Source organism: Triticum aestivum, chromosome 7B, assembly GCF_018294505.1.
Source record: "Triticum aestivum cultivar Chinese Spring chromosome 7B, IWGSC CS RefSeq v2.1, whole genome shotgun sequence".
NCBI lineage: Eukaryota > Viridiplantae > Streptophyta > Magnoliopsida > Poales > Poaceae > Triticum > Triticum aestivum.
In genome coordinates, this window is record NC_057813.1 from 92,174,986 (window position 1) to 92,193,301 (window position 18,316).

An 18,316-nucleotide genomic window follows, 5' to 3' on the forward strand; every position below is an offset into this window, starting at 1 on the left:
TGATCGGTCAACGGCGTTGGCATACGCACACTTGCCGCTTCAGCATGTGTCAATGCCGCAAACGCCTTTTCACTACGAACATCGCCAATTAATGGCCGTCGTCGCGTTCCGCGCCCTTTCCCTATATGCACGCGGAAAATCCGCCCCATTTTTTGTTAGAGCGCGCCCATACAACCCTCGACTCTGTGTGGGAAAGGGTGTGCCACTACTCTGTGTGGGTTAAGGATAACACACATCGTAAGGCTGAACCGTTGGCCACATCTGCCTCCCTACAACCCTCGACTACTTCGACCGCATGTCGGTGGCCGCCTACGCAGAAATGAATGGCGTGCGCACGCTGGTCTTAAAAAATGTGGTTGTGCCCCGCATCCAGGATGCACATGCGTTCATCGACCACGTGGTCATAAAAATTGTAGCAACTGAAGCCTCCCTGCCTATGAGGTCACTTCCAAGGGGAGGAAGAGCCTATAGTTCAATCAGTACAGAATCATAGTGTCCAAGGTTGTTGAAATCTAAGTTGTAATCCTTTTGAAAATTCATTTTGTAAATTCATGTTGAAATCTTAGTTGATATCCTAGTTTAAAGACTTTCATTGTTGAGGTGGGAAAGGAAGATGTCTTCTAGCCACTGACAAATGGGTCCCACAAGGGAAAATTTAATAAAATGCACTTTTCTGACGATTCCACATTTGTGCTTTGCCTTGGCGGCCTCCGTATCCATATGCAGTGCGCTCCATAAACCTTATGGGGTTACCCAATTGGCGACTCTATTAGAGTTGCTCGTATATCAGTAGTCTATGCCAAAGAATTTTATGTATGTAGTTTATGATTTCTTTGGTGGATGTTTTCAAATATGTGTTCTCCACAAGACTGGCTGGCTTGAATATGCACAACTACAAAAAATGTCAAGCTCGATCCGACCTAGTACCTAATAAACTTTTTCGAGAAACTGTCATTTTAATCATCTTGACATAAAATATATTATTTAGTTATTCTTAGTACAATATTAATTTATGCTATGGTATTTGATTTAATGCTAAAACCAAAGCTCAAGCCAGTGTCGAGCTACACATGATCCCTACTACTTCTATTGTCTTAATATAAACACATGCTATCTCATCACTACTTCAATTTATTTTAGCCACACATCTCACATCACAACACATGTCACCTTATCAAATGTTCACCTCAACATGCATGAGAATATCTTTTCCATATATCATGCTACTTATATAATAAATATGTTTCAACTACACAATATAAAATACAATATATTATATGTATTTATATTTTGAATTAATATATTATTAATCAAAATATTCATGTTTAATACAAACAAATCTCATTGAAACATATACAACTGATTCTCACAGCAACGCGGAGGGTATCATCTTGTAGTTCAAATGCGTTGATGCCACATGCATTCCTTGTCTTTGGATTCCTGAAATTATTCACACGTTCAAGAATAAATGACACCAAACTTGGTGTGTGCATGCACTTTAGTATAATGTCTTGAAAATTATTTATTCTTGCTTGCATGTGCGCTCAAAAATACCTCGTGGCTAAGTATTTCACGAGCATTCATATGCAATTAGCACACTCCCTTTTGGCCTAATAAACAACATGGAAAATGCCTATGACAAGTTTGAATGGGAATATTTAAAATATGTTCTTTGTGCAACTGCGGTTTGAATCCTCTTGGGTTGACATTGTTATGAGACGTGTCACCTCTAAGGTTAACAATGAATTAACCGACTCCTTCACCCCAACTAGAGGCATTTGCCAGAGCGATCCTAATAGTACATGTTTATTCTTGATATGTGTTGAAGGTTTATCGTGTTTAATGCAACTGAAGAAATTCTCTAGCGATCTCAAATGAGTTCATAATGGTAGGAGTGGACCACCTATCTTGCATCACTTATTTGAAGACAATAATGCTTTCTTTGTGAAAGGAGATGAAAGAAGCACAAATACCCTAAAAGATGTTCTAGAGACTTACTGTGAGGGTACATGTCAGAAAATTAATTTACATAAATCTTCCATCTAGGTTGGCGCTTGATGTAACACTCCAACTATAGGAAGGATGAAGGACAAATTAGGTGTGCAAGACGAAACTCTTCAGGATACTTACATGGGCATGGCAACCTGTGTGGGACGGTCTACATAGAGTAACTTTAACTTTCTCATAGATAGGTAATGGAAGAGGTGTAACGGCTAGAGCGACATGCCTCTGTCAAGGGTTGGTAAGGAAGTACTCTTGAAATCAGTTGCACATGCAATTCTGACATACATGATGAACTATTTGCTGATCCCCACTAATATTAGTGACACACTAAGAAGACCAATCTCCAATTTCTAGTGGGGCATTGAAGGTGGTAGGAAGAAATTGCACTAGAGATCTTGGGACGGCTAGCCCTATCTGAAGTATCTTGGGGAAATGAGCTTCCTAGACATGTACTTATTTAATCAAGCCATGCTTGCAAAACAATGTTGGTGACTGTTATTGGAGCCCTTCTATCTATGCCATCGTGTAATGAAAGGAAAATATTTTCTTGATGGAGACTTCGAGAACTCAAAATGCCCAAGAGTAGCATCCTACACATGGTGAAGTCATGTATAGGAAGGAGCTTCTCTCGAGAGGATTACTAATAATAGTTGGAGATGCATACATATTTCTATTTCCAAGGATAATTGGGTGTCAGATACCATACCTGGGACAATACACACTTTAGCTCCGATGGAAGGTACCAAATAGTGAGTTATGTAATCTTTGGTAATGGTTCCACATGGAAAGAGGATATTGTTAGAGAACATTTTGCTCAAGACATTGCAGAAAGAATTCTTAAAACCCCCCTAAGATCTAAAGGGTGCAGCAATTTTGCCTCCTACCATATACCAAGACTGAAATTTATACAATGAGGTGGGGCTACAATCTTGCAAGAACACATTTGTTCTGGACTACTGAAGCTTTGCCCGTAGCGGATCTTCTTCCAAACAGGTGTTACGCAAAACTTGTGGAATTTTTTGTGGAGAACTCAATGTCCAACTATAATGAAGATAGTACTGTGAAGAAATTGCACACAATTTTCTTCCTATGGATGACCGTCTTCATGAACGGTCAATTTGAGTGTGGTATGACTTCATATATATTGTAACAAGATTGAGATAGGAACACTATTTACTTTTGTTCCATTATGTTAAGGAAATCTAGGCAGAGCTAAAAGACCATTTGATTTATCTTAAAACTGAAAATATTTGTCCATATTCAACAATGACTACTGGATTGGATTTATAGTGCTTTAGATTTACATTCAATAATCCTTACGGTTGCAATTTAGCACATTTGGGAGAGCCAGAACAATATAAGAAATGGTGGGAAAATGCCTCATCTTTCACATGAGGTCGGCAAGATCAAAGCATATGTTTATTTAATTTTATTGTACAACTTCAGGTAGACTCTCTCCATTAGATGTGAGCACGGGACATCAAACCCAAGTGGTCTCCACTGCTAGCTGAGTCGGGCATGGTCAATGTTGATGCTGCAAGCTTTTGCCCAGACAAAACGCATGGGAATTAGTGTTGTCATTTTCAACCACATGGATAGGGTGCTATCTCAGAGAAGATGGTTTGTTTATCATGTTGATAATCTAGAGTTGGGTGAAGCTATTGCGATGCGCCATGATTTCATTTTTTGCTGAAAAATATTGTGGAATCTGATTGTGCTACTTTGAATAGCAAAGTAAAGAGCAAATTGAATGCCATATCTCACATAGGTGTTGTAGTATTTTACATTAAGAGTAGGGCTCCAAATTTCATATCATGTTGTTTTACTCATGTTAGTCGATCTTGTAATATGGTAGTCCATGTTCTAGCAAAGACTGTCGAACATGATACAGAGTCATGTTGTTTAATGTATCTCCTGATGTTATCAGGACGATAGTTCATACTGAACAAATCTCAAATGAATGAATAACATGGCCCATTATCTAAAAAACTATTTTGTGGACGTGGCTTCCTCACATGCCCCCACTTGGGTTTGGTTCGGTTATTTAGCACGTGAGAGGGGTTGGTTGCAATTTCTCAGGGTTCATTTAAAATAAGCTCCGAAATTATCTAATTTGGCTGCCTTGTGTACCACCTTTTTCTATAATACATTGGTCGCAAAGCATTCCTAGCCAGGTTTCTCTCGGCCTTGAAGCCTAGACATGTTGCTCTCCTCAATTTTTCTCGATGAGCTTGCCCCTCCCCCAAAATTGATCACCATGTAGTTCACATCCCTCATTTTGAGGGTTGATTCCCTTGGGCATCCATGGACACCCCTCATGTGCCGCTTGTGATCTGCTATGACTGCTAGCGGATAGTGATAAAAGATATGACTTCACAAATGGATGAAGACTTCCTATTCCCTACAATCCAATGATTAAGGCGCACACGCATCCTAAAATCAAAATTTAACCAGAAACTAGACCAACCAAATGTGGGCTATATGTGTTAGAAAAATTACTATTATATGTTGGAGAACGTAGCAGAAATTCAAAATTTTCTACGCATCACCAAGATCAATCTATGGAGAGACTAGCAACGAGAGAGAGGGGAGTGCATCTTCGTACCCTTGAAGATCGCGATGCGGAAGCGTTACAAGAACGCGGTCGGTGCAGTCGTTCACGAAGCGATTCAGATCGCGGCCGAATCCGATCTAAGCACCGAAGAACGGTGCCTCCGCGTTCAACACACGTATAGCCCGGGGACGTCTCCTCCTTCTTGATCCAGCAAGGGGAGAGGAGAAGTTGAGGGAGAACTCCGACAGCACGACGGCATGGTGGTGATGGAGCTCGTGGTTCTCTAGCAGGGCTTCGCCAAGCACTACGGAGGAGGAGGAAGAGTTGGAGGAGGGAGAGGGCTGCGCCAGGGGAAGGGTGCGGCTGCCTTCTCTCTCCCTCACTATATATAGGGGGAAGGGAGGAGGGGGAGGCACCCTAGGGTTCCCTGGGGAAGGGGCGGCGGCCATAGGGGAAACCCTAGATGGTTTTGGGCGCCCCCACCCCCTAGGAAACTTGCTCCCCAAGCCGGGAGGGGCGGCTGCCCTAGGGGTGGCGCCCCCACCTCTCCTGGTTATGTGAGATGGGGTGGGAGGGGCTCTCAGCCCCTTAGTGGGCTGATGTGCCCTCTCCCCTTGGCCCATAAGGCCCCCCAACGCTTGTCGGGGCCTCCGAAACCCCTTTCGGACACGCTGGTCATCACCTGGTACCCTCGGAACAATTCCGGACTCCAATACCCTTCGTCCAATATACCGATCTTCACCTCCGGACCATTCTGGAGCTCCTCGTCATGTCCGGGATCTCATCCAGGACTCCGAACAACCTTCCGTAACCACATACTATTTCCCATAACAACTCTAGCATCACTGAACCTTTAGTGTGTAGACCCTACGGGTTCGGGAACCATGCAGACATGACCGAGACGTTCTCCGGTCAATAACCAACAACGGGATCTGGATACCCATGTTGGCTCCCACATCTTCCACGATGATCTCATCGGATGAACCATGATGTCAAGGATTCAAGCAATCCCGTATGCAATTCCCTTTGTCAACCGGTATGTTACTTGCCCGAGATTCGATCGTCGGTATCCCAATACCTCGATCAATCTCGTTACCGGCAAGTCACTTTACTCGTTCCGTAATGCATGATCCCGTGACTAACTACTTAGTCAGATTGAGCTCATTATGATGATGCATTATCGAGTGGGCCCAGAGGTACCACTCCGTCATACGGAGTGACAAATCCCAGTCTCGATTCGTGCCAACCTAACAGACACTGTCGGAGATACCTGTAGTGCACCTTTATAGCCACCCAGTTACGTTGTGACGTTTGGTACACCCAAAGTACTCCTACGGTATCAGGGAGTTACACAATCTCATGGTCTAAGGAAATGATACTTGACATTAGAAAAGCTTTAGCAAACGAACTACACGATCTTGTGTTATGCTTAGGATTGGGTCTTGTCCATCACATCATTCTCCTAATGATGTGATCCCATTATCAATGACATCCAATGTCCATGGTCAAGAAACCATGACCATCTGTTGATCAACGAGCTAGTCAACTAGAGGCTCACTAGGGACATGTTGTGGTCTGTGTACTCACACATGTATTGCGGTTTCCGGTCAATACAATTATAGCATGAATAATAGACAATTATCATGAACAAGGAAATACAATAATAACCATTTTATTATTGCCTCTAGGGCATATTTCCAACAGTCTCCCACTTGCACTAGAGTCAATAATCTAGTTCACATCACTATGTGATTGTAATGAATCCAACACCCATGGGGTTTTATCATATCTCGTTTGTGAGAGAGGTTATTAGTCAATGGGTCTGAACCTTTCAGATCCCTGTGTGTTTTACAAATCTCTATGTCATCTTGTAGATGCAGCTACCACACGTTATTTGGAACTATTCCAAATAACTATTCTACTATATGAATCCGGTTTACTACTCATAGTCATCCAGACTAGTATCAAAGTTTCCATCGACGTAACCCTTTACGACGAACTCTTTTACCACCTCCATAATCGAGAAAATTCCTTAGTCCACTAGTTACTATGGATAATTTTGACCGTTGTCCTGTGATCCATTCCTGGATCACCCTTATACCCCTTGACTGACTCATGGCAAGGCACACTTCAGGTGCGGTACACAGCATAGCATACTGTAGAGCCTACGTCTGAAGCATAGGGAACGATCTTCGTCCTTTCTCTCTCTTCTGCCGTGGTCAGGTCTTGAGTCTTACTCAATACTCACACCTTATAACACAGCCAAGAACTCCTTCTTTGCCGATCTATTTTGAAATCCTTCAAAAACTTGTCAAGGTATGTATTCATTTGGAAGTACTATTAAGCGTTTTTGATCTATCCTTATAGATCTTGATGCTCAATGTTCAAGTAGCTTAATCCAGGTTTTCCATTGAAAAACACTTTTCAAATAACCCTATATGCTTTCTAGAAATTCTACATCATTTCTGATCAACAATATGTCAACAACATATACTCATCAGAAATTCTATAGTGCTCCCACTCACTTCTTTGGAAATACAAGTTTCTCAGAAACTTTGTATAAACCCAAAATCTTTGATCATCTCATCAAAGCGTATATTCCAACTCCGAGATGCTTACTCCAACCCTTAGAAGGATTGCTGGAGCTTTGCATGCTTGTTAGCATCTTTTAGGGTTGAAAAAACCTTCTGATTGTATCACATACAACCTTTCCTCAAGCAACTCTTCGAGGAAACAACGTTTTGACATCCTATCTGCAAGATTTCATAAATAATGCAGTAACTGCTAATATAATTCCAATAGACTCTTAGCATCGCTATGAGTGAGAAAGTCTCATCGTAGTCAACTCCTTGAACTTGTCGGAAAACATCTTAGCGACAAGTCGAGCTTTCTTAATGGTGACACTTACCATCATTGTTCGTCTTTCGTTTAAAATCCATCTATACCCAACAGCCTTACGACCATCAAGTAGTTCTTCCAAAGTCCACATTTTATTTACATACATGGATCCTCTCTCGGAGTTTATGGCCTCTGGCCATTTGTTGGAATTCGGGCCCACCATCGCTTCTCCATAGCTCGTAGGTTCATTGTTATCTAGCAACATGACCTCCAAGACAGGATTACCATACCACTCCGAAGCAGTATGCGTCCTTGTCGACCTACGAGGTTCGGTAGTGACTTGATCCGAAGTTTCATGATCACTATCATCAGCTTCCACTTCAATTGGTGTAGGTGCCACAGGAACAACTTCCTGTGCCCTGCTACACACTGGTTGAAGTGATGGTTCAATAACCTGATCCAGTCTCCACCATCCTCCCACTCAATTCTTTCAAGAGAAACTTTTCCGCGAGAAAGGATCCATTTCTAGAAACAATCACTTTTGCTTCCGGATCTGAATTAGGAGGTATACCCAACTGTTTTGGGTGTCCTATGAAGATGTATTTATCCGCTTTGGGTTCGAGCTTACTAGGATGAAACTTTTTCACATAAGCATTGCAGCCCCAAACTTTTAAGAAACGACAGCTTAGGTTTCTCTAAACCATAGTTCACATGGTGTCATCTCAATGGAATTATGTGGTGCACTATTAAAGTGAATGCGGTTGTCTCTAATGCCTAATCCATAAACGATAGTGGTAATTTGATAAGAGACATCATGGTATGCTCCATATCCAATAGGGTGCATCTATGATGTTCGTACACACCATCACACTATGGTGTTCCAGGCGGTATTAGTTGTGAAACAATTTCCACAATGTCTTAATTGTGTACCAAACACGTAACTCAGATATTCATCTCTATGATCATATCATAGACATTTTATCCTCTTGTCACGACGATCTTCAACTTCACTCTGAAATTACTTAAACCTTTCAATAATTCAGACTTGTGTTTCATCAAGTAAATATACTCAGCATCTACTCAAATCATCTGTGAAGTAAGAACATAACAACATCCACTGCGTGCCTCAGCACTCATTGGACTACACACATCAAAATGCATTACTTCCAACAAGTTGCTTCCTTGTTCCATTTCACTGAAAACGAGGCCTTTCAGTCATCTTGCCCATGTGGTATGATTTGCATGACTCAAGTGATTCAAAATCAAGTGAGTCCAAATGATCCATCTGCATGGAGTTTCTTCATGCGTATATACCAATAGACATGGTTCGCATGTATCAATCTTTTCAAAAACGAGTGAGTCCAAAGATCCATCAACATGGAGCTTCTTCATGCGTTTTATACCAATATGACTCAAATGGTAGTGCCACAAGTATATGGTACTATCATTACTATCTTATATCTTTTGGCATGAACATGTGTATCACTACGATCGAGATTCAATAAACCATTCATTTTAGGTGCAAGACCATTGAAGGTATTATTCAAATAAACAGAGTAACCATTATTCTCCTTAAATGAATAACCTTATTGCGATAGACATAATCCAATCATGTCTATGCTCAACGCAAACACTAAATAACAATTATTTAGTTTTAACACTGATCCCGATGGTAGAGGGAGCGTGCGATGTTTGATCACATCAACCTTGGAAATACTTCCAACACATATCGTCACCTCGCCTTTAGCTAGTCTCTGTTTATTCCGTAGCCTTTTATTTCGAGTTACTAACACTTAGCAGCTGAACCGGTATCTATTACCATGGTGCTACTAGGAGTACTAGTAAAGTACACATCAATATACCGTATATCCAATATACTTCTGTCGATCTTGCCAGCCTTCTCATCTACCAAGTATCTAGGGTAGTTCAGCTTCAGTGACCGTTCCCCTCATTACAAAAGCACTTAGTCTCGGGTTTGGGTTCAACCTTGGGTTTCTTCACTAGAGCAGCAACTAATTTGCCATTTCATGAAGTATCCTTCTTGCCCTTGCCCTTCTTGAAACTAGTGGATTTACTAACCATCAACAATTGATGCTCCTTGATTTCTACTTTCGCGGTGTCAAACATCGCGAATATTTCAAGGATCATCATATCTATCCCTGGTATGTTATAGTTCATCACGAAGCTCTAGTAGCTTGATGGCAATGACTTTGGAGAAACATCACTATCTTATCTGGAAGATTAACTCCCACTCAATTCAAGTGATTGTTGTACCCAGACAATCTGAGTACAAGCTCAACGATTGAGCTTTTCTCCCTTAGTTTGTAGGCTAAGAAACTCGTTAGAGGTCTCATACCTCTTGACGTGGGCACTAGCCTGAAATCCCAATTTCAGCCCTTGGAACATCCCCTATGTTCTGCGATGTTTCAGAAATCGTCTTCGGTGCCTCAATTCTAAACCGTTTAACATTACTGAACTATCACGTAGTCATCAAAATGTGTATGTCAGATGTTCGCAACATCCACAGACGATGTTTGAGGTTCAGCACACCAAGCGGTGCATTAAGGACATAAGCCTTCTACGCAGCAATGAGGACAATCATCAGTTTACGGACCCAGACCGCATAATTGCTACTATCAACTTTCAACTAAATTTTCTCTAGGAACATATCTAAAATAGTAGAACTAAAACGCGAGCTACGAAATAATTTGCAAAGACCTTTTCACTATGTTCAGGATAATTAAGTTCATCTAATCAAATTATTTAATGAACTCCCACTCAGATAGACATTCCTCTAGTCATCTAAGTGATACATGATCCGAGTCAACTAGGCCGTGTCCGATCATCACGTGAGACGGACTAGTCATCATTGGTGACCATCTTCATGTTGATCGTATCCACTATACGACTCATGTTCAACCTTTCGGTCTCTTGTGTTCCGAGGCCATGTCTGTACATGCTAGGCTCGTCAAGTCAACCTAAGTGTTTCGCGTATGTAAATATGGCTTACACCCGTTGTATGTGAATGTTAGAGTCTATCACACCTGATCATCATGTGGTGCTTCGAAACAACAAACTTTCGCAATGGTGCATAGTTAGGGGGAACACTTTCTTGAAATTATTATGAGGGATCATCTTATTTACTACCGTCGTTCTAAGCAAATAAGATGCATAAACATGATAAACATCACATGCAATCAAATAGTGACATGACATGGCCAATATCATTTGGGACAATTGCATTTTTAACCCTAGTTGGTTCCTACCCACGGGTTTTGCCCTTACTTTTCGAGCTTGCTCAGTGCCCTTACTTTTTCCGTTGTGGTCCCTCAAATGTCCTTTGACCGTTTGACCAAAACTTTGAAAATTCATAACTAATTCATATAAACTCAGAAAAATGCAAATAAGATATCAAAATGTTCATATAAACATTACCTTTATGTGCATATCATTTTCATTTGGGACAAAAGCACCCTTTTAAACTACCTGAGGTAATTAATGTTATTAACATTATTAAAAATAAAAAGGTATAAACAATATTTTTTTCATGAATAAAAATTACATGCAAATGTAGGTGATGTTTCGTGAACATCCAGATATCTTATTTTCATTTTTCTGAGTTCGTATCATCTTGTTATGAATGTTCTAACGACTTTGACCATTATTTGGAAACTCCATACCAAATTGATACGAACTCAGAAAAATGCAAATAAGATATCAGGATGTTCAGGAAACATCACCTACATTTGCATGCAATTTTTATTCATGAAAAAAAATATTGTTTATACCTTTTTATTTTTAATAATGTTAATAACATTACTTACCTCAGGTAGTCTAAAGGGTGCTTTTTTCCTGAATGCAAATGATATGCACATAATGGTAATGTTTATCTAAACATTTTGATGTCTTATTTGCATTTTTCTGAGTTCATATGAATTAGTTATGAATTTTTAAAGTTTTGGTCAAATGGTCAAAGGGCATTCGAGGGACCTCGACGGAAAAAGTAAGGACAAAACTGAGCAAGCTCGAAAAGTAAGGGCAAAACCCGTGGGTAGGAGCCAACTAGGGGCAAAAATGCAATTGTCCCATATCATTTTGCTCCTTTTGATCTCCATCTTCGGGGCGCCACGATCATCATCGTCACCGGCATGACACCATGATCTCCATCATCATGATCTCCATCATCGTGTCTCCATGAAGTTGTCTCGCCAACTATTACTTCTACTACTTATGGCTAACGGTTTAGCAATGAAGTAAAGTAATTACATGACGTTATTCAGTGACACGTAGGTCATACAATAAATAAAGACAACTCCTATGGCTCCTGCCGGTTGTCATACTCATCGACATGCAAGTCGTGATTCCTATTACAAGAATATGATCAATCTCATACATCACATATATTTCATTCATCACATCCTTCTTGGCCATATCACATCACACGGCATATGCTGCAAAAACAAGTTAGACGTCCTCTAATTGTTGTTGCAAGTTTTTACGTGGCAGCTATAGGTTTCTAGCAAGAACGTTTCTTACCTACGCCAAAACCACAACGTGATATGCCAATTGCTATTTACCCTTCATAAGGACCCTTTTCGTCGAATCCGATCCGACTAAAGTGGGAGAGACTGGCACCCGCTAGCCACCTTATGCAACAAGTGCGTGTCAGTCGGTGGAACCTGTCTCGCGTAAGTGTACGTGTAAGGTCGGTCCGGGCCGCTTCATCCCACAATACCGTCGAAACAAGATAGGACTAGTAACGGTAAGCATATTGAACAAAATCAATGCTCACAACAACTTGTGTTCTACTCGTGCATAGAATCTACGCAATAAACCTAGCTCATGATGCCACTGTTGGGGAACGTGGCAGAAATTCAAAATTTTCTACGCATCACCAAGATCAATCTATGGAGAGACTAGCAACGAGAGAGAGGGGAGTGCATCTTCGTACCCTTGAAGATCGCGATGCGGAAGCGTTACAAGAACGCGGTCGGTGCAGTCGTTCACGAAGCGATTCAGATCGCGGCCGAATCCGATCTAAGCACCGAAGAACGGTGCCTCCGCGTTCAACACACGTATAGCCCGGGGACGTCTCCTCCTTCTTGATCCAGCAAGGGGAGAGGAGAAGTTGAGGGAGAACTCCGACAGCACGACGGCATGGTGGTGATGGAGCTCGTGGTTCTCCAGCAGGGCTTCGCCAAGCACTACGGAGGAGGAGGAAGAGTTGGAGGAGGGAGAGGGCTGCGCCAGGGGAAGGGTGCGGCTGCCTTCTCTCTCCCTCACTATATATAGGGGGAAGGGAGGAGGGGGAGGCACCCTAGGGTTCCCTGGGGAAGGGGCGGCGGCCATAGGGGAAACCCTAGATGGTTTTGGGCGCCCCCACCCCCTAGGAAACTTGCTCCCCAAGCCGGGAGGGGCGGCTGCCCTAGGGGTGGCGCCCCCACCTCTCCTGGTTATGTGAGATGGGGTGGGAGGGGCGCTCAGCCCCTTAGTGGGCTGATGTGCCCTCTCCCCTTGGCCCATAAGGCCCCCCAACACTTGTCGGGGCCTCCGAAACCCCTTTCGGACACGCTGGTCATCACCTGGTACCCCCGGAACAATTCCGGACTCCAATACCCTTCATCCAATATACCGATCTTCACCTCCGGACCATTCCGGAGCTCCTCGTCATGTCCGGGATCTCATCCGGGACTCCGAACAACCTTCGGTAACCACATACTATTTCCCATAACAACTCTAGCTTCACCGAACCTTAAGTGTGTAGACCCTACGGGTTCGGGAACCATGCAGACATGACCGAGACGTTCTCCGGTCAATAACCAACAGCGGGATCTGGATACCCATGTTGGCTCCCACATTTTCCACGATGATCTCATCGGATGAACCACGATGTCAAGGATTCAAGCAATCCCGTATGCAATTCCCTTTGTCAATCGGTATGTTACTTGCCCGAGATTCGATCGTCGGTATCCCAATACCTCGATCAATCTCGTTACCGGCAAGTCACTTTACTCATTCCGTAATGCATGATCCCGTGACTAACTACTTAGTCAGATTGAGCTCATTATGATGATGCATTATCGAGTGGGCCCAGAGGTACCACTCCGTCATACGGAGTGACAAATCCCAGTCTCGATTCGTGCCAACCTAACAGACACTGTCGGAGATACCTGTAGTGCACCTTTATAGCCACCCAGTTACGTTGTGACGTTTGGTACACCCAAAGTACTCCTACGGTATCAGGGAGTTACACAATCTCATGGTCTAAGGAAATGATACTTGACATTAGAAAAGCTTTAGCAAACGAACTACACGATCTTGTGTTATGCTTAGGATTGGGTCTTGTCCATCACATCATTCTCCTAACGATGTGATCCCGTTATCAATGACATCCAATGTCCATGGTCAGGAAACCATGACCATCTATTGATCAACGAGCTAGTCAACTAGAGGCTCACTAGGGACATGTTGTGGTCTATGTATTCACACATGTATTGCGGTTTCTGGTCAATACAATTATGGCATGAATAATAGACAATTATCATGAACAAGGAAATACAGTAATAACCATTTTATTATTGCCTTTAGGGCATATTTCCAACATTATATTCATATTCAAAAGAAATTTTCAACGATAATAACTTTTAAGTCACAAAAATATATATTCTTGGTCTAGTTTCTGATCGGAGTTAAATTTTGAAATGTGTATGTGCCTTATTCATTTGGAGGGAGTATGTGACTTCTACCAGTGCGTGAACCACCAACATGAATGAAAAGTGTAGTTTTTGGCCATGGCACAAGAACATGTAATCAAAACAAACAAATTATCACAACTCCACTTGTTAGATCAAAAATTGTAGACCCTACCCTAGACATTCAAGCCGTTGTGCAATCATATGTAGTATGTTTAATGGAGTTCTTATTTACATTAAAAGGACTATGTACAACACGCACATGAAACAATCAATGTGGCGTTCTAAGAAAAGCTACAAATGATTATTTTTTGGCTAAACTGAATATTATTTGTCGACAAAGATACCAAGGTGGTGTAGGCACACATAACCTTAACCCTTAACCGAAAAATAGTTCCTCATTAGCAAATAGCCTTTCAAAAATGTATAAGAGGAGGGTGCCTGGCAACAAGTTTTTCAGAAGATAAGTACTCGAAAGTAAAACTAAACTCAAGTTAGGTGAGTTTGTGGAGTTTTCTAATTTTTGGTAAGGTTTATAGGCATACATGACTTGACTCTTTTTGGTACCTTGAAAAAGGGACAAAATGAACATAGGTATACTTAATAGATTCCAATTCACCATCTCTCAACTTCCTATAATGCATCGGGATGCCAAAGTATTGGAAAGAAAAAGTTCCTAGTTCATGCCCAAACAATTGCGTGTACCGTCAAAATCTTTGGCTTTCCCGAAGAAAATAGAGCAAAATTCTTGGATGTTTAGGAGATGGTCCACTAATTCAAGAAAGTGGCCCATTTTTTGGAGGTGGAGAGAGTGAGGGGGAGCAACTCAACCCTGCGTCTCTCAAATTTAAGTGCTAACACAATGATGAATTTGCACTTGTAACAGAAAGAGTAGAAGAACATACAAATATTTATCACTACATTAATATCTCTAGATAATCATTTTTGGAAAAAATATCTCTACATATTGGTACAGAAGTAAATTGTTGGTGGAAATGATACAATGCGCATGCCCATGCATAACATACTGGAGAAAAATCATTACATATTATATAAACCAAGCAAGTCATTAATGAAAGTTGAGCGGATGAACTACTCAGCATTTGAGCCATCAAGGAAAGGATAATCTGTGTAGCCGATGATAGGGTCCTGCGTGTAGAAGGTGTTGCGGTCATACTTGTTCAAAGGAGCGTCGAGCTCAAATCTCTTAGTCAAATCTGGATTGGCCAGAAAGATCCTCCCATAGGCAACGAGATCAGCATAGCCATCGGACACCACTTTGTTGCCTTCCCCTCGAGCACAACACCTACCTGGAATGGCGCGTCAGCACAATACATCATCGAGGCCAACTAGATGTAGCAGCGCCTAAGAGCTGTGTGGTGTCCCAATAAACGCTTGCCAGAGAGGATCAACGACGTAAATAACTAAAGAATCACAATTCTGATTTAATAAAACCCTAATATGTGTAATTATTCTATTGTAATTACTTGAATTGGTTCAATTCTTGCCCTCATATTGAAATGAATCGAGATTGATAAGGAGTTATTAATGATGTTTGAACATGTACTTCTTTTGAGTGTCTATTTATTTTTGATTGGTATCTATGGATTGGTCACAAGCCAAAACATGGTTAGAACTCTAATATGTCTTGAACTTATACTGAATTCACTTAATATAGATCTCGTAACTTTTTTGATCTATTTGATAGTCGTCAATTAAAAGGAGATGTTTGGACAAATTTTGTTATAGCCCTTGCAGCTGCTGAAACCACTATCAGATAGCCCGGATAGGGAAGTCCCCTCGTCATCCAAATGAAACCAACCGGCAACGACGCACCACTTTTTGGCCTTTTGGGTACCATGGCAATAGAATTTATATTACAGGTAACTGAAGACAATGTTGTCACTGTTGGTGCAAAAAATATTATTTTGACGTATTGACATTACATGGGAGAACAAAAGTAAATTATTGGTGGAAATGATACAATGCACATGCCCGTGCATACACATTGAATAAATCATCACATACTTCATAAAATCGAGCAAATCACTAATTCAAGTCGAGTGGGTGAACTACTTGGCATTCGAGCCTTCAAGGAAAGGATAGTCTGTGTAGCCAATGACAGGATCTTGCGTGTAGAAGGTGTTGCGGTCGTACTTGTTCAAGGGTGAGTCGAGCTCGAATCTCTTTGGCAAATCTGGATTAGCCAGAAAGATCCTCCCATAAGCAACGAGATCAGCATAGCCGTCGGCCACCACTTTGTTTCCTTCCTCTCGGTCGTACACTCCGGCGGCAATGAAAGTGCCATTGAATGCTTTCCTGAAGGGCAGGAGCCCGTGGGGTATCTGTCTACGACCATCCACAATGGCCATCCGGGGTTCTACCATGTGGCAATAGACGAACCCTTGATGCTTGTTGAGTTGTTGTACCATGTACATCCCGAGTGCATGTGGGTCGGAGTCGAAGCAATCCATGTAGTTCACGAATGGAGACAATCTGATTCCTACACGATCCGCACCAATCTCATGGACGATAGCATCAATTACCTCCACCGCAAAGCGGCATCGGTTCTCAAGGCTGCCACCGTACTCGTCGGTGCAGTCGTTAGAGCTGTCTTTCATGAACTGCTCCAATAGGCACCCGTGTGCCCCGTGGATCTCCACGCCGTCGAACCCCGCCTCGATGGCATTCCGGGCAGCGCGTCTGAAGTCATCCACGATCAGCGGTATCTCGTCTGTTTCAAGTTGTCGGGGCTTGGAGTAGACCATGCCGGACTCAACATTGGGTGTTATCTGTTTGTCGGTGCTGGAGATCGGCGCCTGTCCATCTGGCTGGAAATCTGTTTTGTTCGAATAAACAGATAGCAAGATAAGTACTGTAACAATTAATCGGTCATGGGGATGATATAGTTGAGCAACACAAAATAGCATGAATGCCTAATTGCTTAGGAAAAGCAGAGTACCGTTGGTGGAGACCCTCCCGACGTGCCAAAGCTGACAGAAAAACAGAGCGCCCTTGCTGTGGACGGCGTCGACGATGGGCTTCCAGGCGTCGACCTGCTGCTGCGTCCAGATGCCGGGTGTCTCCGGGTACCCCTGCGCGGTGGCGGAGACGCCGGTGGCCTCGCTGATGAGGAGGCCGCCCCTGGTGGCCCGCTGCGAGTAGTACACCGCCGCGTGCGGCTGCGGCACGTTGGCGTAGGAGCGGCAGCGTGTGAGCGGCGCGAGCACCACCCGGTGGGAGAGCTCGAACTGCCCATCTTGTGCGGCGTCAGCAGCGGGATCGCCTCCTTGGCCACCATCTTGCTCGCTACCATCTTGTGTGAACTGGATGCAGATTGTGCAGCTCAAGTATTACGATGGTATTGCAAAGGAATCACTAAAACCTTGCTCTGTTTCTTGCTTCTGAACTATGCTCTGTAGTCTGTATGTCTGTGGCTGAACATGCGAATGAAGATTGTATTTATAGGTGCCGGTGGCATCCCGCGCCGGGCGTTCTTTTCCCACTGTGTCGACATTGTTTGACCAGACTCTTCTCCCGTTCCCGCTTCCTCTCGTCACCCTCTCCGTCATCGGCTCATCCGAAGAGAAGCGAGTCCTGTGGGAACAAGATACAGTGTATCTGGCCGGGTTCTCATCAAGGCACCAGCAGTTTGGTGCTTTTTTTTGGCCGACCAGGTTGGTGCTGATTGTGATCGATCATCATAGAAGCGATGACGCAAACTTGTGTGTCCTAGCCTTTCTGGGTTGTACAGCGTGTACCTCCAAAAATGGAATTTCACAAGCATCACGACAAGATCTCTATATAATTCATTTGAGAAAGTTTGAATTCAAGTAGACATATTTTTACAATGAGAGTACTGTTGTTTAAAGTTAAAACCAGTTGCGATATTACATTAGACCATGTAATTCCAATAAATTTTACTCCCAATATATAGTGGTCAACGAGTTCAGTAGATAACCTCTTTTGTGGTAAAAGAATTAAACCCTTTTGTGGCTAAGCATAGATAACAACCTGAACTTCTCGGCCATTTTCAGAAAGGCCGAGGTCGCGGGGGTGATCAGCTCGATCAGAGGGGTCTCGGCAACACAACGTTTATCCATTTATGCGGACGATGTTGCTTTGTTTATCAAACCCTCCGACCAGGATCTACAGTTTGTGCGAGCAGCCCTACACAGTTTTGGCGAAGCATCTGGGCTCCGGGTTAACTACAGGAAGTCGATGACTG

General features: G+C 42.7%; 1 pseudogene; it reads right to left on the reverse strand.

The window, feature by feature from the left end:
• Positions 1 to 16,004: 16,004 nt before the first annotated feature.
• Positions 16,005 to 17,468, reverse strand: LOC123161730 (12-oxophytodienoate reductase 1-like; annotated as a pseudogene).
• Between the last annotated feature and the right edge of the window lie 848 nt (positions 17,469 to 18,316).